The sequence below is a fragment of the Lactuca serriola genome, chromosome 8 (genome assembly GCF_051521515.1).
Source record: "Lactuca serriola cultivar US96UC23 chromosome 8, Lser_US96UC23_V15, whole genome shotgun sequence".
NCBI classification, from domain to species: domain Eukaryota; kingdom Viridiplantae; phylum Streptophyta; class Magnoliopsida; order Asterales; family Asteraceae; genus Lactuca; species Lactuca serriola.
Genome location: NC_136415.1, coordinates 317,161,854 through 317,188,830, shown reverse-complemented (window position 1 = coordinate 317,188,830; position 26,977 = coordinate 317,161,854).

Sequence of the window (26,977 nt, the reverse complement as noted above, 5' to 3'; positions counted from 1 at the left end):
TTGACCTAAAAACCGAAAAAACTGGACCGTGAACACCCCTATTAGTATCGAGTTCCTTAACTATCTTAAGGAATGTGGAATTGTTTCATAATTAACACCACCTAGGACACCACAGCATAATGGTATGGCTGAGAGGCAATATCGAACCTTGTTGGACATGGTTCGTTCCATGATGTGTCGAGCTTCGTTACCAATCTCATTCTTGGGGTATACCTTAGAGACTGCCGCCAATATCCCTAATCTAGTCCCTACCAAGAAGGTTTCCAAAACACCTCACGAGATGTAGACTGAGAAGGTTCCCACATTAGACCACATCAAGGTTTGGGGTTGCGAGGCTTTCGTGAGAAGCAAGACTCATGACAAGATTGAAACTCGAAGTGAGCGGTGTATTTTCATTGGCTACCTACATAAATCCTTTAGTTATCTCTTCTACAGACCGAGCAACAATGTTGTCTTCGTTGCGAGGAGATGAGTCTTTCGCGAGAGAGAGAGAGAGAGAGAGAGAGCTCATAGGCCAAGGAAATAGTGGGAGCCAAATTAACCTTGAAGAACTTCAAGAGCCAAGCAGTGAAGGAACGTCAAACACTAGCGATCAACCTGAGGACGAAACTCCTATTGAGCCGATTGACGAGTCTCTACCTCTGAGGCGTTCTAGTAGAGTTAGAGTTCCACCTGAGTTTTATCGTTTCCATACTACTGCAGAAGGTAATACATTTATTAGTGATAGCACACTGGTAAATTTGGATGAACCTAACAACTACAAAGAAGCCATTTAAGGCCCCGAGTCTACCAAATGGAAAGAGGTGATGGACAGCAAGATTCATTCCATGTATGACAATCAAGTTTCGAACTTGGTTGACAATGTACCAGGTCGTAAGACAGTTGGGTGCAAATGGATCTTCAAGAAGAAGGCCGACATGGATGGGAAAGTACACACTTATAAGGCGCGACTGGTTGCGAAGGGCATTACTCAAACTCCAAGAGTTGATTATGATGGGACCTTCTCACTAGTAGCGAAGATTAAGTCTATTAGGGTTATGCTAACCATAGCTGCATTTCATGATTATGAAATATGGCAAATGGATGTCAAAACCGCTTTCCTTAATGGAAAGTTGGCTGAGGATGTTTACATGAGTCAGCCAGAGGGTTTTGTCGATGGAAAGTACCCAAATAGAGTGTGTAATCTTGAGAAATCCGTTTATGGATTGAAACAAGCATCTTGCAGATGGAATCTTTGTTTTGATGAGAAAGTCAAAGAGTTTGGATTTTCGAGATGCGAGGATGAGTCATGTGTATATGTCAAAGCTAGTGGGAGCATAGTTAGCTTTCTGGTATTGTGTGTGGATGACATACTGCTCATAGGAAATGACACCCAACCTTGCAGGAGGTTAAGTGCTGGCTTGGGAAGTGTTTTGCTATGAAAGACCTCGTAGAAGGTGCCTATATTCTTAGGATAAGGATATTGAGAGACTGGAGTAAGATACTAATTGGACTTAGTCAAAGTACCTACTTGGATAAGGTGTTGAAAAGATTCAGCATGCAGGATTCCAAGAAAGGTGACTTACTGATGCAGTACAATGTTAAACTGAGTAAAGCTCAGAGTCCGAGTATAGAGGCTAAGATAGTAGAGATGGTTTGAATACCATATGCTTCCACTATTGGCTCGATTGTGCATGCTATGACTTGTACTTGTCCTAATGTGGCCTTTGCTTTGAGCATAGTCAGCAGATATCAGGGGAATTCGGGCAAGGCTCACTGGATTGCAGTAAAGAAATTTCTCAAGTACCTACAGAGGACTAATGACTGGGTCCTTACACTCGGTGGGAGTGATGACTTGAGAGTGGTGGGGTATAGCGACTCCAACTTTCAGATCGAAAAGGATAATTTCCACTCTTAGTCAAGTTGGTTCTTTACCCTGAATGGATGAGCAATAACTTGGAAAAGTTCCAAATAGAAGACAATAGCTGATTGAACTTGCGAATCAGAGTACATAGCAGCAAGCGAGGATACAAAGGAGGCAATATGGATGAAGAACTTCATCGGAGACCTTGGAGTTGTACCAGCTATAAAGGAGCCTATGGAGATTTTCTATGACAACAAGAGTGTAGTTGCCTTAGACATGCAACTAAGGGATTTGGCAGATCCAGGCACATCGAAAGAATATACCACTTCATTAGACATCGAATAGGAAAAGGGCTCCTCGTGGCAAATAGGGTATCGTATGATGAGAAGACAACAAATCCCCTCATGAAGGGACTAAGTAGGGTTAAACATTTGCAGCATGCGAGGCGTATCGGGCTGAAGGATGATATTAGCTTTAATGATTAGATAGATTTCGAAACTTGTAATAGTTGAAATGTAATTGACATTTCATGATAAATAAAAGTTTGTTTTTATTTATGAGTAAAGTTACTATCTTGTGTCGATCATTTACTATTGTTTCACTTTGCATGTTTTGACTTCCAGAATAATTACATTATTCAAAGTATCCGTAGTAGATCATATGTTGGAAATAGGTATTGAAGCAAGACTGTCATGAATTTTACTTGTAAATTTGTCTGAATTGTATTAAACATAGCAAAGTTTGCTGCAACATTTATGAGTGATCATAAGGTCTAAGTATTGGATTAAACCCACAATCACTTGTATCACTTCATGGAATTTTTCTTGAGTGATCGTGAGACGATAATATCATATTAGTCTTCAAACCAAGAGATTTGAGTTGTTGACTATGAGTTGGTTGTGCATTGATAATACGGAATCGCTTCAGTAACTTGATGCTATAAAACGTGTTGTTGTGCATAATTTGATGAGTAGTTAGTACAAGCATATGAGTCGAAGTTTATATGTTCCTTTTAGTCCTTGGAGGATTAAAAGCGAAATCTTGGGCCCGTCGATGATTTTGTTTTGACTTATGTGATGGGACCGATCAGAACTAAATTAATGTGTTCGATTAAGTTCTATGTCAAACAAATCAAAAATCAAGAAACAAATTGTTGGACAATAAGTATGACATTGTTCCATGTATTTGGCCGGTTGATATCTTGAGAACAGAGGATTATATGATCACTTATCTAAAAATGGAGCATCACAGTTCGATAGGGGCTTTTAAGAGCTACAATTGCTAGTCGGTGTTTTACGTCGTACTTGCAGTTATAGTTATTAGACTTATTGAAGTGGGAGACTGTTGGATTTAGTTTCTAAGACCATAAATATAATTGGTATGTACTTGACCCGAGAGTAGCATGGTCATTTGGGTTGCATGGCACCAGAATAATTTGTAAGGATGGACTTTTGAGAAGAGGATATACATGATTTATTAATATAATATAAGTTCTCATATATTAATATGAAATCATATTATTTAATTAGTATTGATCAAGAACTAATTTGGAATTAATTTTGTGATCCAAAGAGACTAATTAAATATAAGAGGTTTAATTAGGTAAATCATTCATTCTTATGGTGTGGGCCAACGATCCATGATTCCTTATGTTGAGCAAAACCCAAGTGACAACCCATGGATGATACATGGAGGTTTAAAGCTATGGAGCATAAGGAATATGGAAGGTCATGCACATTAGGTTTTACATGGTGTAACTCTAGTTTTTCCACACTATATAAGAGACCTCATGGCTCGTAAAATCGGCACCCTAGTGTTCTTGGAAGAGTCATAGCCGATTTTTGAGTGCAAGTATTCTCTCTCAAGTCCTCTATTATTGGTAGTGTTGTGTGAACCATTTGAGGCATCATTGTTAGTGGTGTTGTGTGAAGCGTTTGAGGCATCACATTTGGGGTGCTAGGATCTTAAAGGTCAAAGGAATCAAGCTACAAAAAAAGGTATGTCTTCTAACTAGATTTTGTTATACAAGTACCCATGTTTGTATGCTAGTTAGGAAATGCTTTGGAAAATCATTTTGCATGTACAATTTGAGAAAACATAGATCCAAAGCATTTAGGGTTGTATGTGCACCTTAAGGTTGTTAGGATGCTCAAAACCCTTCAAAAAGGACATTTTCAGTGTATATGAGAAACAAGAAACTTAGATCTGAAGTATAGGGGCTTAATCTATTAAGATGGAACAAACATACTAAGGAACTCGTCAAGTCCAGAGAAGGAATCGACGAGTTGAGTCGATTTGTCCCGATTCTACACAAGGTAGAACTCGATAAGTCTGTAAAGGGACTCGACGAGTTATCTCATGTTATCATGACTATGAGTAACAAGGGAACTCGACGAGTCAGGGATATGACTCGACGAGTTGAGTCAACTCGGATTGTTGACTTTGACTTGACTGAGCGTTGACCTTGACTTGGACATTGACTTTGACCAAGGTTGACCTATGAAGGGTTCTTGAACTGAGGAATGGTATCTAAGGGGTTTTTTCGTATAGGGCATGAGTAGAGCTGGTTGCGGGAGTAGAGACGTTCCACTACTTCACTTGAAATTTAAGGTGAGGTTTCCTCTAGTCGAAACGGGTCGAAGGCACCAAGGCCGGTCTGTTTATGTATGTTTGTATGTTCTGGATTAAGGTCCAATGCCGGGCAGGGCATGATCTAGGTTATATGTTTTTCCGGATTCCGATCCGATGGCGGGACGGTACCCGAAGAATGTTAGTACGCTTAAATGTCTTTGTTATTCGTGCATGTGTTTGTTATTTGTATGTTTCCGGACTTTGGTCATGCCATGGTGGTTCCCGAGGAATGTCTGTATGTTTTCTGGATTTCGGTCCGATGTCGGGCGGGGCCGAAGGAACATTTATATGTTTACGATTAGGTGGTTATGCTCATGTTATGTGTATTAATAGTTATGCTCATATATATGTTGAGTTTTTGATCGATGCTTGGCGAGGCCCGATGCCGGATGCGATCTGATGCCGAGCGGGGCCCGATGCCGTACAATACCGATGTCGGGCAGTGGCCAATGTAGCAGGGCGGGTCCCAATGTATGTTATATGCGATTCTGTGGTTATGTGTATGGTATGTGGTAGTTTGGGGAGACTCACTAAGCATCGTGCTTACAGTTTTTGGTTTCGGTTTCAGGTACTTCTGGTAGCAAAGGGATGAGCTTGGGATAACTGCATTACACACACCACAGTGTTTAGCCTGGGAGGATTTAGTTTGATATTTTGATATGTGATTTGGAAACAATGTTTTGACATTATCTTTTGAGATATTACCACTTATGTTTTTATGAAATAATTGGATTTCTATGGTTTTATAATAATTTAAAACTAAATTTTTGGACCGTATTTTTAGGGTGCTTGAAGTTGGTATCAGAGTGTCACACCCCAAAACCATGAACGGCGGAAACGTTCTAGGGCGGAGGACGCCATGTACAGTATCACAACAATGAATAATAGTAAACAAGCAACAACATCATCCGTTGCATCAATATTATAATTTCATACATGTGTGTTTTGTCAAGTTATATAGACACCAAAATATACATATCAAAATAAAAGACGAGTCTTAAACGAACTCCATCTTCTCAAAACCTGGCACCTGTACCTGTCTATTGGTGACCTGAGAATACAAGTTATTTTGAAAGTGAGTATCAGCTTAAAGCTGGTGAGATCATAAGTATATTAATGTCTGCGTTTGTATGAAAGCATTTGTAAAATGTTTTGTACAATGTTTTGTAAAATGTTTGAACTCTCCTAGAAAACCCTATGTTTCCTACTAGTGGTAGCCTTCTACGAAGGCATATAGTGTCTATGTGTATGTCTCTTGTAAGAGTGTGTATTTTCCCAAATCCAACTATCATTAAACAAAAATATAGTTCTTACATTACCGTGCATCGTGTGAATATTCACGAAGTGAATGTAATGGGAAAATATCATAGTACTTTAGTATTTGTAATAAGTGACTACTGCTGTACTAACTACCTTAAAAACAAAAGGCTTTCAAAGTAACATGTGATCGACCTGTATCCTGCTACTGACTCTAGTAAAATGACGATGTAAGACGCCGTAAGAAATGACATTTGGCACCCGTAGACTTGCAAGTCCCGGTGTAGCGAGCATTAAGGTGTAGGGTAGTCAATCCAGTATAGATCTATACGCAAACCCATACGCTCCCCAATTAAGGAGATTCTGGATACAAAAACGGTAATGGCAGGAAGTGCCATGACCCGTTTAATGGTTCACATAACTACATGAATGTACATGTAATGAATGTGCTAACTGTAAAGTGTACTCTTTCTCTGTCTAGCCTGTATGTACTGTAATGTTCTGCATGTGCTAGCTGTAATCTGTGTTCTCTATCTATCTAGCATGTATAGTAATGTACTGTGTGTAGTACTCATATTGACTCATAAATGAACTGACTCATTGTATGTTTCATTGTTCTAGTAATAGTATTAGTATCTTCCTGTGCTACCCCTATGGTAGCTTACTAGTAATGTATGATCATGATTGTAAACCCTTGCTAACCAAAGGTATGGAACTGATTTAAAGAACTTTTATGTCTATATATGTATACATAATATATAACTAATAGATAGACGACCTTCGGACGGATAGCCAATGCCCTAAAGCCACATCCCAACGAGGAAAAGGAGATAAGGCGAGATGGCCTTCCTAAGCCCTTTAAACATTACTTATATAACTATACATACATAGGCATGCATTTGATAATAAGTATAAAAGAGTTTAAGTAAAAGTATTTGACAAGTAAAAGAGTCTGTAAACACAGTTTGAAGCAAAACAGTTTGATAAACAGTTTGAATAGTAAGTAAACAACTGGTTTGGTAGTCATTAATCACATGTGATTGATATAATAACTATAAGTATTCAACTTGCATCCCCCCATAAAATCATTTAAAAACATTTAAACCATTGATTAAGGGGTATGAACTCACCTGTAGTGAGTGGTATGGATGAACTGAAGATGTAGGATTGCTAGGTGTCAAATGAAGTCTTGAACACACTCTATGACCCTAGTTAACATATAATATCACATATATGTATCCAATTAGTCTTTAAACAACTAATAAACAAAGTCAAGACACCCTAGGACATGCTAAACACCTTATATAAGTGTTATAAGTCCCAAGGATTGCATCTAAGTGTTGTACGGAAAGGCTAGTGTGCTTGGGGTTCAAAGAAAACTCCATTAGGGAGTTTACGATTTTGTGGTCACAACCAAAAGAGTTTACGGTCGTAAACCCTTGAGTTTATGGCCGTAAGCTCACACACTTTTGACCATTTGTTTTTTGAAGCCTTAAAAGTCCCTAGAAGCTTTTATACTTGAAGTATGTGACTAAGGAAGGAACTAGGGCACCATTTCACTCCTATTTGGAGTTTATGGTTCCTAAACCATTTTCCTTTGAGTTTACTACCATAAAATCATAAGGTTTATGGTATTTTGGGGGTTTTCAAGTCCTTAGCTCTTCAAAGAATGGATCCATGTTAGTTACCAAGGCATAGGAAGGAATATGGGTCATTTATACATACTTTGGGGTGTTTACGGTTTTGGGAGATCCCCAAACCGTAAACACATATAAATGAGAGATTTTGGTGCTTTTTATGTGTTAAACACATCAAGGAAGGATTTAGACATGTTCCTAAGGCTTGTGAAGAACTAAGGCACCCTAAGGCACCCTTTGGCACCTTTACTTGGTGTTTACGTTTCAAGAACTTCTTTAACCGTGAACACCTTGTTCTTGGTGTTCTTGGGACATTTTCTTGATGTAAAGATGTATAACAAGCTTTATACGACTCTAGGATAGAAGTACTTACTATATGGAAACTTGAAATGAGCTAAAAGTCCAAGAACACTAGTGTGTGTTCTTGGTGTAAATGGAAGAATCAACCTTTTGGAATGATTTCACGGTTAGAAGAGTGTTAAAACACTAGATTAAGCCATATAATCACTTAAGAAAGCTAGAATCACTTACTAGTTTGAAGATATTGAAAGTATTTTAGATGATACTTGAGAGAGAAATGGGTTTGGATTTTGAGTTTTTGGAAAAAGTGTAAATAATGACAAGTTCTCATATATATACTCCCAAATTTAGGGTGTTTGGCAGCAATTTTTTATTCAGGCAGTGAACTCTAATTTCTTAGAGTTTTGGAATAACAGTGTTGCACAATAACCCTAGTGCATCCTATCTCCTGATATCTCTAAAGTGTAAATCTTGAAATACTCAAACTTATTCTAAAAAGTATGAAACTTAACAGCAACTGTTCTGACTTCTATTGACTTGATATGTTTGTACAGAATAGAAATTTCGTGTTGTCACATCATCCCCTCCTTAGAAGGAATTTCGTCCCGAAATTAGAATTTAAGCAAATAAGTAGTTACAAATAACTAAGTAAAAAGACGAGGATATTTTAGTTTCATCTGATCCTCACGCTCCCAAGTGAATTCCGGTCCACGCTTGGCGTTCCAGCGAACCTTCGCTATCGGGATACGGCTTTGTTTCGTTTGCTTGAGCTCTCGGTCCATGATCTCTACTGGTTCCTCCACGAAGTGGAATAACAAGAGTCTCGTCGGACAGACACTTTTTCAAGTTCGATACGTGGAAGGTAGAATGTACGTTACTGCGTTCGCACGGTAAGTTAAGTTTGTAAGCTACAGGGCCGATTCTTGCGAGAATCTCAAAAGGCCCTATGTGACTTGGATTTAGCTTTCCACGCTTTCCGAAGCGTATCAAGCCCTTCCAGGGTGAGACCTTCAATAGAACACGGTCACCCACCTGGAATTCCAACAGTTTCCTACGTTTATTAGTGTAGCTTTTCTGTCGGTCTCTGGAGGCTTTCAATCGTTCACGGATTTGAACGATCTTCTCCGTCGTTTCCCGTATGATCTCCGGACCTGTGAGAGTGATTTTAGGAACTCGTCCTTTAGCTAACTGGGTGTCACCCACCTCAGCCCAGCACAGAGGGGATCCGCACTTTCGGCCATAGAGGGCCTCGAATGGAGCAGCCTTTATGCTCGTGTGATAACTGTTGTTGCAGGAAAATTCGACAAGGGGTAAATGAGTATCCCATGCTTTCCCAAAGTCTATCACACAGGCTCGCAACATATCTTCCAAGGTTTGGATAGTTCTCTCACTTTGCCCGTCGGTCTGTGGATGGTAGTCTGTACTCATGTCCAGCCTAGTTCCTAAGGAACTTTGTAACGACTGCCAGAACCTCGAAGTGCATCTACTATCTCTGTCTTAGATAATGGATAAGGGAACACCGTGCAACCGTATAATCTCCCTAGTGTAATTTCTTGTAAGTTTCTCCATCTTGTCTGTTTCTTTGATCGGCAGGAAGTGTGCAGACTTGTTCAATCTATCGACGATGGCCCATATGGTATAAAGTCCACCCGTTGTCTTGGGCAACTTGGTTGTGAAATCCATAGTGATCGGATCCCACTTCCATTCTGGTATCTTAGGCTGTTGTAATAGACCGGAGGGTTTCTGGTATTCGACCTTGACCTTTGCGCAAGTAAGGCATTTACTCACGAAGGTAACCATCTATGCTTTCATGTTAGGCCACCAGTATAAGTTTTTGAGATCCAGATACATCTTATCTGATCCTGGGTGCACGGAATAACGAGCGTTGTGCGCCTCGTTCTTGACCAAGTCTCTGAAACCACCGAGTTTTGGGGACCAGATCCGGTCCATGAAATAATAAGCTCTGCCACCCTTAACCTCCATGTTCTTATCCATCCCTCTCAGGGATTCACCCGCCAAATTTTCAGGCTTCAAAGCGTCGAGTTGAGCCACCTTAATTTTTGTGGACAAGTGTGAACGGATAGTCATAGTCAATGATTTGAGTCTATGACCAGAATATTCCTTCCGACTTAGGGCGTCAGCTACTACGTTGGCTTTACCCAGATGATAACGAATTTTGCATTCGTAATCACTGAGTAGCTCGACCCACCGTCGTTGTCTCATGTTAAGCTCGTTCTGGTCGAATATGTGTTGTAAGCTTTTGTGGTCTGTAAAGATAGTGCTTTTCGTTCCGTACAAGTAAGGTCTCCAGATCTTCAGAGCAAACACAACTGCTCCCAGTTCAAGATCGTGGGTCGTGTAGTTGACCTCATGTGTCTTCAGCTGTCTCGAGGCATAGGCGATGACCTTACCTCGTTGAATCAGAACACATCCGAGTCCTTGATTCGATACATCTCAATAGAAAATGAAGTCTTCTAATCCTTCAGGAAGGGAAAATATTGGTGCGGTGTGTAATGCCCGCAGATCCGGCCTAGTCAATTTAGAGGCAATAGGGGTCGAAAACCACTTTTCGACAAAAAGATTATTTAGAGTAAATAATCTTAACCAAGTTGTAGAATATGTCACAAGGTTTCCGTACATATAAAGAACGCCGAAATCCGAGTTATAACGAAGAAGTTATGACCCGTCGAAGTTTCGCGTCGGAACCGACACGGCACCGGGAAGCGTAAATAGTAAATTTATGATAGAGCGAGATTTAGCCTTAACGCTCTAAACGAAAGTCGTAGAATATGTTAAACTAAGACCATCGATAAAAAGAACGCCCAACTCTGACTTCGTATGAAGAAGTTATGATTTTTCGAAGTTTCGGATTAGCGGTGTACAGCCCGAAATTCGAATTTTAGATCGATTGATTTTTAGCCGACACAACCTAAACGAGAATCGAAGATCTCATTATTAGTAGCATAACGATAAAAAGACAGACAAAAATGGACATCGGATGAAGAAGTTATGAGATTTTAACGGACCAATCCGGTCCCGGCCTGTTAAAAATATAACTTTAAAAATAAAGTCAAAATTAGCCGACAGAGTCTAAACGAAAGTTGTAGAGTACGTCTCCACCTACGTGTGGATATAAAGAACGTCAAAAACGGAATTCGTATTAACGAGTTACAAATTATAATAGCATATTTACGTATTAAAATAAAGTATAAATCATGTATACGTACACATATATATACATATGTATATATCATTAGAAAGGTATCGACGATGCGGTCATTATAAGACTAATGTTGAGTTCTTTCGACATTAGTTTAGTACAAATATCATTAAATCCATTTAAAATAGTATTATAGAGAGGTATTTAGTTGTTTATATAACTAAAAGGTCATTAAGTAATTATGGAGGGTAGTTTTTGAAAATTCAATTAGTATAAATAAGAGCCTTGGGCTCGCATATTTCTTGCACCATTCTCTTGATTCAAGAGTGTTTCTCTCCTTATCCCCCGAGCATGTCGGTCCCTCGTGATTCGACTTCTCTTTCTGTAGTTTAGTATAGTAAGATGAGCGCTGAAGCGCTGCACGAATCTTTCTTAGAAAGATTCGGCGACGAAGTTCTGCCCCTGCAGAGCCCGACTCCTAGCTAAAACCCCCTTGTTAGTAAGTTATGATTACCTTATTTTAATATAGCTTATATTTAAAATTAGTATTGTTATTATGAACTTATAATAAATATTTGAGCTATTATTATAACTTATATAAGTGTCGTTATAATATTTTTTTTAACTACTCGCGGTACGGGGAATCTGGTTTAAAGGGCCGCATAAGGTTGTTGGATTTCAGAAGTGCTATATGCCAAAATGGTCCTACCCTTCGGTGTTTTATGTCTGGCCCCTGTCTGTACATAGTGGTTGGAAAATATTGTTTAACGCTTATATAATAATAATAATAATAATACTATGACTAATAGTTGGTCACGGTAAATATTAGACTAAAATTTAGCGATAATAATGCTAGGTTTCGTCGAAGGAAAATAGAATCGTTAGAAGCAAGCGCTGCCCGATTTTGGAATCATCACTTTAACAAGTGAGTGCATAGTTACTTTCAGCTTACACATAGATATGAAGTATTGTATATAAATTACGTGCTATGTGTGCATATTATCTGAATACTTTCAATCTATGCTGGATGAACGTTTTATACATGTTTTCAATGATTTAAACTGTATATGTATTTTATATCTACAAAATGTGTTGGGTAAAACATGGGTAGATGTAATAGTTGCTGTGTGACAAGATAAAACGATGAGAGGCCTCGTTATAGATGTTATTGATGATCCAGTCATCTAGCAGAGTATAGATGACGACCATGGACTATTCTAGACAGTCCTGTGGAACACTAGCAGGCTTGCAACATGTACGTGTTTATTCGAACTGTGTGTTTATTTGAACTGTGTGCTCACCAGATGTACTCCATCCCCCACATGGTTGCCTTAAGGACATTTATTGCTGAGGAATCCCCTTAGCAGTAGTGTCCGTCCCGATGATAATCCTTAGGATAGGTCCCTTATGATAGATGCTTAGGGAGGTAATGTGAGGATAACGGGAACGGGTAATCGGGTTTGTTTAATTTAATGAGGTTAATAAACTTATTTATTGTGGGTTGAAAACCCTATGTGCTCACCAGGCTCCCAAGCCTGACCCACTCAGTTTTATGTATTACAGGTAGTGGCGCTTGAGCATAGTTATGATGTTTGGACGAGGGATTACGGATATAGGCCTGTAGATATGAAATAATGTAGCAAGGCTTATATTGTACTGTTTATGCTTTTGATCTGTACGAACATGACATCCCAAGTCTTTTAATGAAATACATTTCTATGGAAATGCTTTTGATAAATCTTTATCATATTTTGTTTTGGGACAAATTCCGCAACACTTTTATTTAAAATGTTACTCTGATTTTTAAACAAAGCATAAACAAACCGGTCTTTTCTGGCCGTGATTTTGGGGATGTCACAGTTGGTATCAGAGCATTAGTTTAAGCGAACTAGGAATATGGATTTATTTCTAGACTTAAACTTAGAATGCTAAGCGATGATTGTGAGGTGTGAGCACTAGATTATTTTAGGAATTGTGCCTAAAATGCTTTTATGTGCTAAATGCTTGTTCCTGATATGCTGTTATTTGTTCGGATCTATGTTCTGTTGCCGACCGGATCTAGAAACCTTATGTGTTTAGGATTCTAAGCGTTTAACTACGATATGAGAACTAGCATATAAACGTTTCGGAGTGATAAGAATGATTTAAACGTCAATCCTAAGTAAAGGTCTAGATTCACCTTATTCGGTGTATAGATCAAGATGGCAAGAACCCGTAGCGGAAACGTGAATGCAAATGGGAACCGAGATCAACCCCCAGCGATTGAGCAAATACCGGTTGTGGTAGCCGCTGCTGAGCCAATAATGATGGACGGAGTGCAAGAGATGTTCCAAGCGATGTTGGATCGTCAAATGGAGGAAACCAGACGTTTGCTCCAGCAAAATCGAGAGGAAGCCACTATTCAGATCGAACAGCCCGAGTTGAACGAAGGGCAGACTGAGGAAGGAAACTACAGTGGGACTGTTGGTCAAGTCAACCCACCAATAGTTCGACAAAACAACCAATATGACGAAGTCGAGAGGAATGGATTTAAGTACAAGGATTTTCTGACTTGCAAGCCATCGACTTTCACTGGAAATGAGGATCCGATCGGGGTAATGGATTGGATCTCGGAGATGGAATTAGCTTTCATGACGTGCGGTTGCAAGCGCAAACAACAGAGCACATTTGCAGTGCGTCATTTTCGAGGAGGCGTTGTACGATGGTGGAATACCTTGGGAAAGGCGTTGAGCCCCAATGAGCCCCTGCAACTGACATGGGTAGAATTTCTGGTGTAATTCAAACGTAGGTACTGCTCAGCCCAAAATCTGCTCGAGCTAGAAAACTAATTCCTTACCTTAAAGAAAGGAAGCATGTCTGCTGATGAATACACCAACAACTTCACAGAGAAGATGGAGTTCGCCTTACGTCTTGTTCCGGATGAGCTGACGAAAATTGACAAGTATGCAAAAGGACTTCCATGGGAATATGCAGTGCCAGTGCGTCAGGCATCTACTTTGGAGGCAGCTATCTGGGCTGCCAAGTCGGTTGAGGAGATGATCAAGGGAAGAGCCGCCAACAAGACTGAGGTTGGCGAAAAGAGGAAATTTGAGGGGACTGCGAAGCCCGATGAGAGAAGCAAATCCAGTACCAGGAAGTTTAGAGGAGGAGGGAGTGAAGAAAGATGGTGCGAGAAGTGCAAAAAGAAACACTCTTGGAAATGCGGTGAGGAAGTAACTTGTTTCAAGTGTGGGAAGCATGAGCATTATGCCAACGAGTGTAAATGCAATAAAAGGGTGTGTTACGAATGTAATGAGGAAGGGAACTTCAAGCAAGATTGCCCAAAGAGAGAGGGGGCTACAAAGCCAAATGTGTCGCCAAAGCCAAAGGCGAGAGCATTTCAAATGATCCTTGACGAAGCAGATGACAATGCAAGGATTCAGGAGTGACGGCTTGACATCCAAGGATCGAGTTATGAAGTAGCCATAGAATCGTATGATGTAGCCTGTTAGAGGCATAGTCTAGGGTGAACTTGAACGCCTATGTAATAGTTTCGAGGAATAATAAAAAAACCTTCGTTTTGATTTTTGATGTGTTAAGCTGTTATGTGATTTTCTTGTGTGGTGATTTGGAAAACTGCGGGACAATACTTGAGACGAGTATGAGTGGGTGTGAATGGTAGTAGAGGCCTATACTACCGGAAGCATTGGACTCACACTTGGATCAGGGAAAGGCACAAGGTTACCAAGAAGCTAGTAACTGATTCTGTTTTATTCAAGTATGTCATTACCATCGTTTTGGTAATGACTAAAAAGATTGTTGATATTCCGACCCTAGTGGTCATATCGAATTGAGTCCGACTACGATGAGTATGTTGCGTGGTTCAGGGAACCAAGTTCGATGTAGTGTCCGACTTAAACCAAACAATTGAAATCAAAGCGATCAATAGAAGTATCGCCTTCGTTGTTAAAAAAAGTTGGTAGCTAGAAACGCTACATTTTAAAGTGTGATTATATCACATTAGAACATGAAGGAAGGCATAGTCTGTTTTAGAATTTAACTCTAAGAGACATGAGTCTAAACGTGCATCACATGATGATAGGTCATAATTTGGAGTCTAGCCTGAGGTAGAGATTAGGTGCACGATCGAGTACTGCTTACAGTCAATGAGCCTAAGAGATAGACTTGAAGGAATATAGAAGTTATAGTTATTACCCATGATGAAGAGATGACGTATGGAGTCATTATACGAGCACTGTTTCGTTGATGATTCCGGGACGTAATCATCGTAAGGGGGAGATAATTGTAACGCCCGCAGATCCGGGCTAGTCAATTTAGAGACAATAGGGGTCGAAAACGACTTTTCGACAAAAATATTGTTTAGAGTAAATAATCTTAACCAAGTTGTAGAATATGTCACAAGGTTTCCGTACATATAAAGAACGCCGAAATCCGAGTTATAACGAAGAAGTTATGACCCGTCGAAGTTTCGCGTCGGAACCGACACGGCACCGGGAAGCGTAAATAGTAAATTTATAATAGAGCGAGATTTAGCCTTAGCACTCTAAACGAAAGTCGTAGAATATGTTAAACTAAGAGCATCGATAAAAAGAACGCCCAAATCTGACTTATATGAAGAAGTTATGATTTTTCGAAGTTTCGGATTAGCGGTGCACAGCCCGAAATTCAAAATTTAGATCGATTGATTTTTAGCCGACACAACCTAAACGAGAATCGAAGATCTCGTTATTAGTAGCGTAACGATAAAAAGAAAGACAAAAACGGACATCGGATGAAGAAGTTATGAGATTTTAACGGACCAAACCTGTCCCGGCCTGTTAAAAATATAACTTTAAAAATAAATTCAAAATTAGCCAACGGTGTCTAAACGAAAGTTCTAGAGTACGTCTCCACCTACGCGTGGATATAAAGAACATCAAAAACGGAGTTCGTATGAACGAGTTACAAATTATAATAGCATATTTACGTATTAAAATAAAGTATAAATCATGTATACGTACACACACACACACACATATATATATATATATATATATATATATATATATATATATATATACACATATGTATATATCATTAGAAAGGTATCGACGATGCGGTCATTATAAGACTAATGTTGAGTTCTTTCGACATTAGTTTAGTACAAATATCATTAAATCCTTTTAAAATAGTATTATAGAGGGGTATTTAGTTGTTTATATAACTAAAAGGTCATTAAGTAATTATGGAGGGTAGTTTTTGAAAATTCAATTAGTATAAATAAGAGCCTTGGGCTCTCATATTTCTTGCACCATTCTCTTGATTCAAGAGTCTTTCTCTCCTTATCCCCCGAGCATTTCGGTCCCTCATGATTCGACTTTTCTTTCTATAGTTTAGTATAGTAAGGTGAGCGTTGAAGCGCTGCACGAATCTTTCTTAGAAGGATTCAGCGACGAAGTTATGTCCCTGCAGAGCCCGACTCCTAGCTAAAACCCCCTTGTAAGTAAGTTATGCTTACCTTATTTTAATATAACTTATATTTAAAATTAGTATTGTGATTATGAACTTATTAAATATTTGAGCTATTATTATAACTTATATAAGTGTCGTTATAATATTTTTTTTAACTACTCGCGGTACGGGGAATCTGGTTTAAAGGGCCGCATAGGGTTGTTGGATTTCAGAAGTGCTATATGCCAAAATGGTCCTGCCCTCCGGTGTTTTATGTCTGGCCCCTGTCTGTACATAGTGGTTGGAAAATATTGTTAAACGCTTATATAATAATAATAATAATACTAAGACTAATAGTTGGTCACGGTAAATATTAGACTAAAATTTAGCGATAATAATGCTAGGTTTCGTCGAAGGAAAATAGAATCGTTAGAAGCAAGCGCTGCCCGATTTTGGAATCATCACTTTAACAAGTGAGTGCATAGTTACTTTCAGATTACACATAGATATGAAGTATTTTTATATAAATTACGTGCTATGTGTGTATATTATCTGAATACTTGCTATCTATGCTGGATGAACGTTTTATACATGTTTTCAATGATTTAAACTGTATATGTATTTTATATCTACAAAATGTGTTGGGTAAAACATGGGTAGATATAATAGTTGCTGTGTGACAAGATAAAATGATGAGAGGCCTCGTTATAGATGTTATTGATGATCCAGTCAACTAGCAGAGTATAGATGACGACCACAGACTATTCTAGACAGTCCAGTGGAACACTAGTAGGCTCGCAACCTGTAGGTGTTTATTCGAATTGTGTGTTTATTTGAACTGTGTGCTCACCAGTTGTACTCCATCCCCCACATGGTTGCCTTAAGGACATTTATTGCTGAGGAATCCCCTTAGTAGTAGTGTCCGTCCCGATGATAATCCTTAGGATAGGTCCCTTATGATAGATGCTTAGGGACGTAATGTGAGGATAACGGGAACGGGTAATCGGGTTTGTTTAATTTAATGAAGTTAATAAACTTATTTATTGTGGGTTGAAAACCCTATGTGCTCACCAGGCTCCCAAGCCTGACCCACTCAGTTTTATGTATTACAGGTAGTGGCGCTTGAGCATAGTTATGATGTTTGGACGAGGGATTACGGATATAGGCCTGTAGATATGAAATAATGTAGCAAGGCTTATATTGTACTGTTTATGCTTTTGATCTGTACGAACATGACATCCCAAGTCTTTTAATGAAATACATTTCTATGGAAATGCTTTTGATAAATCTTTATCATATTTTGTTTTGGGACAAATTCCGCAACACTTTTATTTAAAATGTTACTCTGATTTTTAAACAAAGCATAAACAAACCGGTCTTTTCTGGCCGTGATTTTGGGGATGTCACAGTTGGTATCAGAGCATTAGTTTAAGCGAACTAGGAATATGGATTTATTTCTAGACTTAAACTTAGAATGCTAAGCGATGATTGTGAGGTGTGAGCACTAGATTATTTTAGGAATTGTGCCTAAAATGCTTTTATGTGCTAAATGCTTGTTCCTGATATGCTGTTATTTGTTCGGATCTATGTTCTGTTGCCGACCGGATCTAGAAACCTTATGTGTTTAGGATTCTAAGCGTTTAACTACGATATGAGAACTAGCATATAAACGTTTCGGAGTGATAAGAATGATTTAAACGTCAATCCTAAGTAAAGGTCTAGATTCACCTTATTCGGTGTATAGATCAAGATGGCAAGAACCCGTAGCGGAAACGTGAATGCAAATGGGAACCGAGATCAACCCCCAGCGATTGAGCAAATACCGGTTGTGGTAGCCGCTGCTGAGCCAATAATGATGGACGGAGTGCAAGAGATGATCCAAGCGATGTTGGATCGTCAAATGGAGGAAACCAGACGTTTGCTCCAGCAAAATCGAGAGGAAGCCACTATTCAGATCGAACAGCCCGAGTTGAACGAAGGGCAGACTGAGGAAGGAAACTACAGTGGGACTGTTGGTCAAGTCAACCCACCAATAGTTCGACAAAACAACCAAGATGACGAAGTCGAGAGGAATGGATTTAAGTACAAGGATTTTCTGACTTGCAAGCCATCGACTTTCACTGGAAATGAGGATCCGATCGGGGTAATGGATTGGATCTCGGAGATGGAATTAGCTTTCATGACGTGCGGTTGCAAGCGCAAACAACAGAGCACATTTGCAGTGCGTCATTTTCGAGGAGGCGTTGTACGATGGTGGAATACCTTGGGAAAGGCGTTGAGCCCCAATGAGCCCCTGCAACTGACATGGGTAGAATTTCTGGTGCAATTCAAACGTAGGTACTGCTCAGCCCAAAATCTGCTCGAGCTAGAAAACCAATTCCTTACCTTAAAGAAAGGAAGCATGTCTGCTGATGAATACACCAACAACTTCACAGAGAAGATGGAGTTCGCCTTACGTCTTGTTCCGGATGAGCTGACGAAAATTGACAAGTATGCAAAAGGACTTCCATGGGAATATGCAGTGCCAGTGCGTCAGGCACCTACTTTGGAGGCAGCTATCTGGGCTGCCAAGTCGGTTGAGGAGATGATCAAGGGAAGAGCCGCCAACAAGACTGAGGTTGGCGAAAAGAGGAAATTTGAGGGGTCTGCGAAGCCCGATGAGAGAAGCAAACCCAGTACCAGGAAGTTTAGAGGAGGAGGGAGTGAAGAAAGATGGTGCGAGAAGTGCAAAAAGAAACACTCTTGGAAATGCGTTGAGGAAGTAACTTGTTTCAAGTGTGGGAAGCATGGGCATTATGCCAACGAGTGTAAATGCAATAAAAGGGTGTGTTACGAATGTAATGAGGAAGGGCACTTCAAGCAAGATTGCCCAAAGAGAGAGGGGGCTACAAATCCAAATGTGTCGCCAAAGCCAAAGGCGAGAGCATTTCAAATGATCCTTGATGAAGCAGATGACAATGCAAGGATTCAGGAGTGACGGCTTGACATCCAAGGATCGAGTTATGAAGTAGCCATAGAATCGTATGATGTAGCGTATTAAAGGCATAGTCTAGGGTGAACTTGAACACCTATGTAATAGTTTCGAGGAATAATAAAAAAACCTTCGTTTTGATTTTTGATGTGTTAAGCTGTTATGTGATTTTCTTGTGTGGTGACTTGGAAAACTGCGGGACAATACTTGAGACGAGTATGAGTGGGTGTGAATGGTAGTAGAGGCCTATACTACCGGAAGCACAGGACTCACACTTGGATCAGGGAAAGGCATAAGGTTACCAAGAAGCTAGTAATTGATTCTGTTTTATTCAAGTATGTGATTACCATCGTTTTGGTAATGACTAAAAAGATTGTTGATATTCTGACCCTAGTGGTCATATTGAATTGAGTCCGACTACGATGAGTATGTTGTGTGGTTCAGGGAACCATGTTCGATGTAGTGTCCGACTTAAACCAAACAATTGAAATCAAAGCGATCAATAGAAGTATCGCCTTCGTTGTTAAAAAAAGTTGGTAGCTAGAAACGCTACATGTTAAAGTGTGATTATATCACATTAGAACATGAAGGAAGACATAGTCTGTTTTAGAATTTAACTCTAAGAGACATGAGTCTAAACGTGCATCACATGATGATAGGTCATAATTTGGAGTCTAGCCTGAGGTAGAGAGTAGGTGCACGATCGAGTACTGCTTACAGTCAATGAGTCTAAGAGATAGACTTGAAGGAATATAGAAGTTATAATTATTACCTAGGATGAAGAGATGACGTATGGAGTCATTATACGAGCCCTGTTTCGTTGATGATTCCGGGACGTAATCATCCTAAGGGGGAGATAATTGTAACGCCCGCAGATCCGGGCTAGTCAATTTAGAGGCAATAGGGGTCGAAAACGACTTTCCGACAAAAAGATTATTTAGAGTAAATATTTTTAACCAAATTGTAGAATATTTCACAAGGTTTTCGTACATATAAAGAATGCCGAAATCCGAGTTATAACGAAGAAGTTATGACCCGTCGAAGTTTCGCGTCGGAACCGGCACGGCACCGGGAAGCGTAAATAGTAAATTTATGATAGAGAGAGATTTAGCCTTAGCGCTCTAAACGAAAGTCGTAGAATATGTTAAACTAAGAGCATCGATAAAAAGAACGCCCAAATCTGACTTCGTATGAAGAAGTTATGATTTTTTGAAGTTTCAGATTAGCGGTGTACAGCCCGAAATTCGAATTTTAGATCGATTGATTTTTAGCCGACACAACCTAAACGAGAATCGAAGATCTCGTTGTTGGTAGCGTAACGATAAAAAGACAGATAAAAATGGACATCAGATGAAGAAGTTATGAGATTTTAACGGACCAATCCTGTCCCGGCCTGTTAAAAATATAACTTTAAAAGTAAAGTCAAAATTAGCCGACGGAGTCTAAACGAAAGTTGTAGAGTACGTCTCCACCTACGCGTGGATATAAAGAACGTCAAAAACGGAGTTCGTATGAACGAGTTACAAATTATAATAACATATTTACGTATTAAAATAAAGTATAAATCATGTATACGTACACATATATATATATATACATATGTATATATATCATTAGAAAGGTATCGACGATGCGGTCATTATAAGACTAATGTTGAGTTCTTTCGACATTAGTTTAGTACAAATATCATTAAATCATTTTAAAATAGTATTATAGAGGGGTATTTAGTTGTTTATATAACTAAAAGGTCATTAAGTAATTATGGAGGGTAGTTTTTGAAAATTCAATTAGTATAAATAAGAGCCTTGGGCTCTCATATTTCTTGCACCATTCTCTTGATTCAAGAGTCTTTCTCTCCTTATCCCCCGAGCATTTCGGTCCCTCGTGATTCGACTTTTCTTTCTGTAGTTTAGTATAGTAAGGTGAGCGCTGAAGCGCTGCACGAATCTTTCTTAGAAAGATTCAACGACGAAGTTTTGCCCCTGCAGAGCCCGACTCCTAGCTAAAACCCCCTTGTAAGTAAGTTATGCTTACCTTATTTTAATATAACTTATATTTAAAATTAGTATTGTTATTATGAACTTATTAAATATTTGAGCTATGATTATAACTTATATAAGTGTCGTTATAATATTTTTTTTTAACTACTCGCGGTACGGGGAATCTGGTTTAAAGGGCCGCATAGGGTTGTTGGATTTCAGAAGTGCTATATGCCAAAATGGTCCTGCCCTCCGGTGTTTTATGTTTGGCCCCTGTCTGTACATAGTGGTTGGAAAATATTGTTTAACGCTTATATAATAATAATAATAATACTAAGACTAATAGTTGGTCACGGTAAATATTAGACTAAAATTTAGCGATAATAATGCTAGGTTTCGTCGAAGGAAAATAGAATCGTTAGAAGCAAGCGCTGCCCGATTTTGGAATCATCACTTTAACAAGTGAGTGAATAGTTACTTTCAGATTACACATAGATATGAAGTATTTTTATATAAATTACGTGCTATGTGTGTATATTATCTGAATACTTTCTAGCTATGCTGGATGAACGTTTTATACATGTTTTCAATGATTTAAACTGTATATGTATTTTATATCTACAAAATGTGTTGGGTAAAACATGGGTAGATGTAATAGTTGCTGTGTGACAAGATAAAACGATGAGAGGCCTCGTTATAGATTTTATTGATGATCCAATCATCTAGCAGAGTATAGATGACGACCACGGACTATTCTAGACAGTCTAGTGGAACACTAGCAGGCTCGCAACCTGTAAGTGTTTATTCGAATTGTGTGTTTATTTGAACTGTGTGCTCACCAGATGTACTCCATCCCCCACATGGTTGCCTTAAGGACATTTATTGCTGAGGAATCCCCTTAGTAGTAGTGTCCGTCCCGATGATAATCCTTAGGATAGGTCCCTTATGATAGATGCTTAGGGACGTAATGTGAGGATAATGGTAACGGGTAATCGGGTTTGTTTAATTTAATGAAGTTAATAAACTTATTTATTGTGGGTTGAAAACCCTATGTGCTCACTAGGCTCCCAAGCCTGACCCACTCAGTTTTATGTATTACAGGTAGTGGCGCTTGAGCATAGTTATGATGTTTGGACGAGGGATTACGGATATAGGCCTGTAGATATGAAATAATGTAGTAAGGCTTATATTGTACTGTTTATGCTTTTGATCTGTACGAACATGACATCCCAAGTCTTTTAATGAAATACATTTCTATGGAAATGCTTTTGATAAATCATTATCATATTTTGTTTTGGGATGTCACATGGTGCACAAGGCTCGTTTGAGCGTTTGAAACGCCCTTTCCTGCTTCTCTTCCCAGTCAAAGGCCACGCCTTTCTGGGTCAGTGTTGTAAGAGGTTTCGCAATGCAGGAGAAGTTTTGAATGAACCTGCGCTAGTAGCCAGCAAGGCCTAGATATTGACGAATTTCTATAGGTGTCTTCGTTGCTGAACAGTTCTCAATGGCCTTGATTTTGGAAGGGTCCATGTGTATACCCTCTTCGCTAACCACATGCCCTAAGAATTCGACTCTTCGAATCCAAAATTAACATTTAGAGAACTTTTTGTAGAGCTTCTCCGAATGTAATGTTTCCAGGACTTGTTACAGATGTTGACTATGCTCCTCCTTAATTCGAGAGTAGATAAGCATGTCATCGATGAAGACGATGACGAACTGATCCAAGTAAGGACGACACACCCTAATCATTAAGTCCATGAATACAACGGGCGCATTTGTCAATCCGAACGGAATCACTACGAATTCGTAGTGCCCATAACGAGTCCGGAAGGCTGTCTTTGGAACATCCTCCCTAGCACTCGTAGTTGGTGATATCCGGATCTCAAGTAGATTTTTGAAAAGAAGTTCGCCCCTTGAAGTTGGTCAAATAAATCGTCAAAATGAGGCAACAGATAAAGATTTTTGATCGTTATCTTGTTGAGCTCCTTGTAGTCGATACACATACGAAACGATCAGTCTTTCTTCTTGACGAACAAGACTGGAGCTCCCCAGGGTGAGAAGCTTGGTCTTATAAAGCCCTTGCTGAGCAGTTCGTTAAGTTGACCGGACAGTTCTTGCATATCTGCAGGTGGTAGAGGATAGGGTGATTTGGCTACGGGGGTAGCCCCTGGAACTAAGTCGATTCGAAACTCGACTTGACATTGCAGAGGTAATCCTAGGAGTTCTTATGGAAAGATGTCGGGAAATTCGCGTACTACTGGAATGTTCTAAATGTCCTTCGTTTCTTGGCTCACATCGACCACATGAGCAAGGAATGCACGACATTCCTTTCGCAAGAATTTTTGAGCTTGGATGCTCGAGATGATATGAAGGTTCGTGTCGGGTTTGTTGCCATAAACTACTAAGGTTTCGCCAGACAACAGATTAATTTGAACAACCTTTTCGTAACACATGATATCGGCACGATGAAGACTCAACCATTCCATGCCGATAATGACGTTGAAACTTTTAATTGAGACCGGCATGAGATCGATCGAAAATGAATGGCTATCTAAAGTTAGGGTACACCCGATGAATATACTGCTAGTGCTCTCTATCTTTCCATTAGGCATTTCTATAGTGAATGGTTCATTAAGTGCTCGTGATTTTTGCTTAAGTAAATGAGCAAATTTTTGGTTCACGAAACTCCTCTCCGCTCCACTATCAAATAGAATGCATGCATAAGAGTTATCGAGGAGGAACGTACCCGTGACCACTGTGGGGTCGGCAACCGCTTCCTCATGGCCTATGGCCAGAACTCTTGCCGCTCCACCGGAAAACCCTGCCTTCGGGCAATTTCTTTTGAAGTGGCCAACCTCGCCACATCCGTAGCAAGTTTGGCCCACTCCAACACCGGGGGATTGGTTGATTGGCTTCGCCGGAGCTTTACAGAAACGGGCAGTGTGCCCCTTCCCATTGCAGTTCAGACACTGCATCTCCCGGCAGGCGCCGACGTGATGGAAGTTGCACTTGTTGCACTTAGGCAAACTTCCAGTGTACTGCTTTACGGAGCAGCAGCAACAGGTGCTATCGCAGCATGTACTGCCACGACCTGCTACTTTTTGGCAGCCTTAGCTTTCTTCTTGTCATCCCAAAATTTCCACTTGGAATCAGCGGTTCTTGTAGGTTATGAGATGTCCATGGTAGTTGTTGCGGCCAGGGTACAAACCCCATGGTCTATCAGTCGCTGTGCCAATCGTTTGGCACTATCAAATGTAGTGGGGTGTGATGCCAGTACATTTCCCTGGTATGGTGGCACCAGCTCCTATATGTATCTCTTGATTTTCTTTCCCTCTGAAGGAATCATGTTGGGACAGAGGGCCACCGGCTCCCAGAATCTGGAGGTGTAGGCGACTACGTTGGAGCCCTTCATGGTTAGGCTCCAGAGTTCTTCCTCCAGTTTCTAGATCTCGCCCATTGGGCAGTACTCCTCAATCATGAGGTCTTTCAAAGTTTCCCAGCCCATAGAATTAGCCATTATAATAGATAGTGACTTAACATGGCTGTTCCACCATGTTAGGGTTTTCGTTTCGAAGGTGCAAGCAGCGAACTTCACCTTGCTCTCCTCAGGACAAGAGCAGATTTTGAAAACCAATTCGGTTTTCTCGAACCTTTGCGAGAGGGCAATGACTCCGCCAGTCCCCTTGAAGGACAATGGCTTGCAGTTGGTGAAGTCCTTGTAGGAGCACTCTTTCAAGCGCACCGGGATTTCACCATGAGTTGACAGGACAGGGGTTCCTCCTCCAGTGGAACCAGATGAATGATATTGAGCCATGGCTGTATCCACAACTGCAACTACAACATCACTTAAGGCTGTTGTGTCGAACTGAGGAGTAGGTGGTTGAGGAGGTGGAGGAGATGGTGTTTCGTTATTGAGGTTTCTCCTTGGATTTCTATGAGGCGGCATCTTTGATCTATAAGTTTATGAAGATGAAAACATTGATAAGAATTTAATGGAAGAATTGATGAGAATGACTCATGGACTAACTCTTCATAGTCCAACAATACGATTGAATGAAAATCTAGAACTAATAGATGATCACATTTTGATAATAACTCCCATAAGATTAGGTACTTGTCAATATTACTGGAATTACAAATGTAACAAATTCGGGAAAACGGATAACAGAAGGAGGCCTTACATCAACCAAAATGGGAAAATTTTGACAGAATTACAACCTAACCAAGACCTAACAGGCCTGTGATTTACAAAGATAGGGAATTAGACCATAGTTTTACATAACTAGGTTATATTCAAAAGAGAGAAGTTGATGAGAATCTATCGGCGACGAGAACTACCAGAGTGAGTTCTTGATCTCGACAGGAGACGTTCTATGTCCCTCATGCACTTGTAAGCTCTTGCTTGCTGAGCTCGAAGTTCTCTGACTTCAGCTCGGGTTTCAGCGAGTTCCCTCCGAAGAGCTGTATTGTGAACCATAGCCCTTTCGTGAGCAGACTCTAGCTAGCAAATTCGGACAGTGTTAACGCCATATTTGGCATCAATCTCCAAGACTCGATTGATAGTTGATTGACCTAGTATCGTGTTCCAAGAAATCCTACGAATCATGACGGGCAGGACTCTGTCAGCAGAACCTCCCTCAGTGAGGTTGTAGAAGTTTTTGTCCCCATTGTAGGGAATGGGTTGACCCTGTTCTTGGCTCCATGTATTCAAGTTTGTGGCCCACAAAGGTGTGGGTCCTTGAAATGCTGGACGAGGGTTTGGTTTTTGATCAGTTGGAAGTAGGTTGTTGACTTCTGGCTCTGAATCAGAACCATCAGAAAAGCCTTAAGCTTCATGATCATCCAAAGGAATTGGGTGATCATCTTCTAGTTCTTCTTCCAGCCATCCTGCATTACCGTGGTCGGGATAGTAGGGGTCTCCGGGAAGGTGGAATCCAGCCATTAAATCTACGCGAGAAGAGAGGTATAAGAATCTAGTACATAAGTAACTTATAGTAATGCAAAATACTCCTATAGTATTTTAAGTTTAGGTTCTACTGTTCTCATTGTGGTATTGTGCGTAAGTTTTTAGACTTGTTGCAACCTCACAACCACACTTGGGCACATGCTAGTCAACCCTCGAATAATATAGTTGATCAGGCTATATCTTCCTAGTTTTGACTATATGTCCCTAAGTCTACTTGTGCTACCCAACAATCATAATACTTTTGTACTGTCTTAGTGAGACTGATTTTAGTATGAATGCAGACACGTATACTTAATTAAATATTTTAATATTTAAAGTTGTATTTATAGTTAGTATATGTTTTATGGGTTGATATAGTCAACTCACTATAAACAATGCTCTGATACCAATCTGTCACACCCCAAAACCATGAACGGCGGAAACGTTCTGGGGCGGAGGACGTCATGTACAGTATCACAACAATGAATAATAGTAAACAAGCAACAACATCACCCATTGCATTAATAATATAATTTCATACATGTGTGTTCTGTCAAGTTATATAGACACCAAAATATACATATCAACATAAAAGACGAGTCTTGAACGAACTCCAACTTCTCGAAACCGAGTACCTGTACCTGTCTATTGGTGACCTGAGAATACAAGTTATTTTGAAAGCGAGTATCAGCTTAAAGCTAGTGAGATCATAAGTATATTAATGTCTGTGTTTGTATGAAAGCATTTGTAAGATGTTTTCTAAAATGTTTTGTACAATATTTTGTAAAATGTTTGAACTCTCGTAGAAAACCCTATGTTTCCTA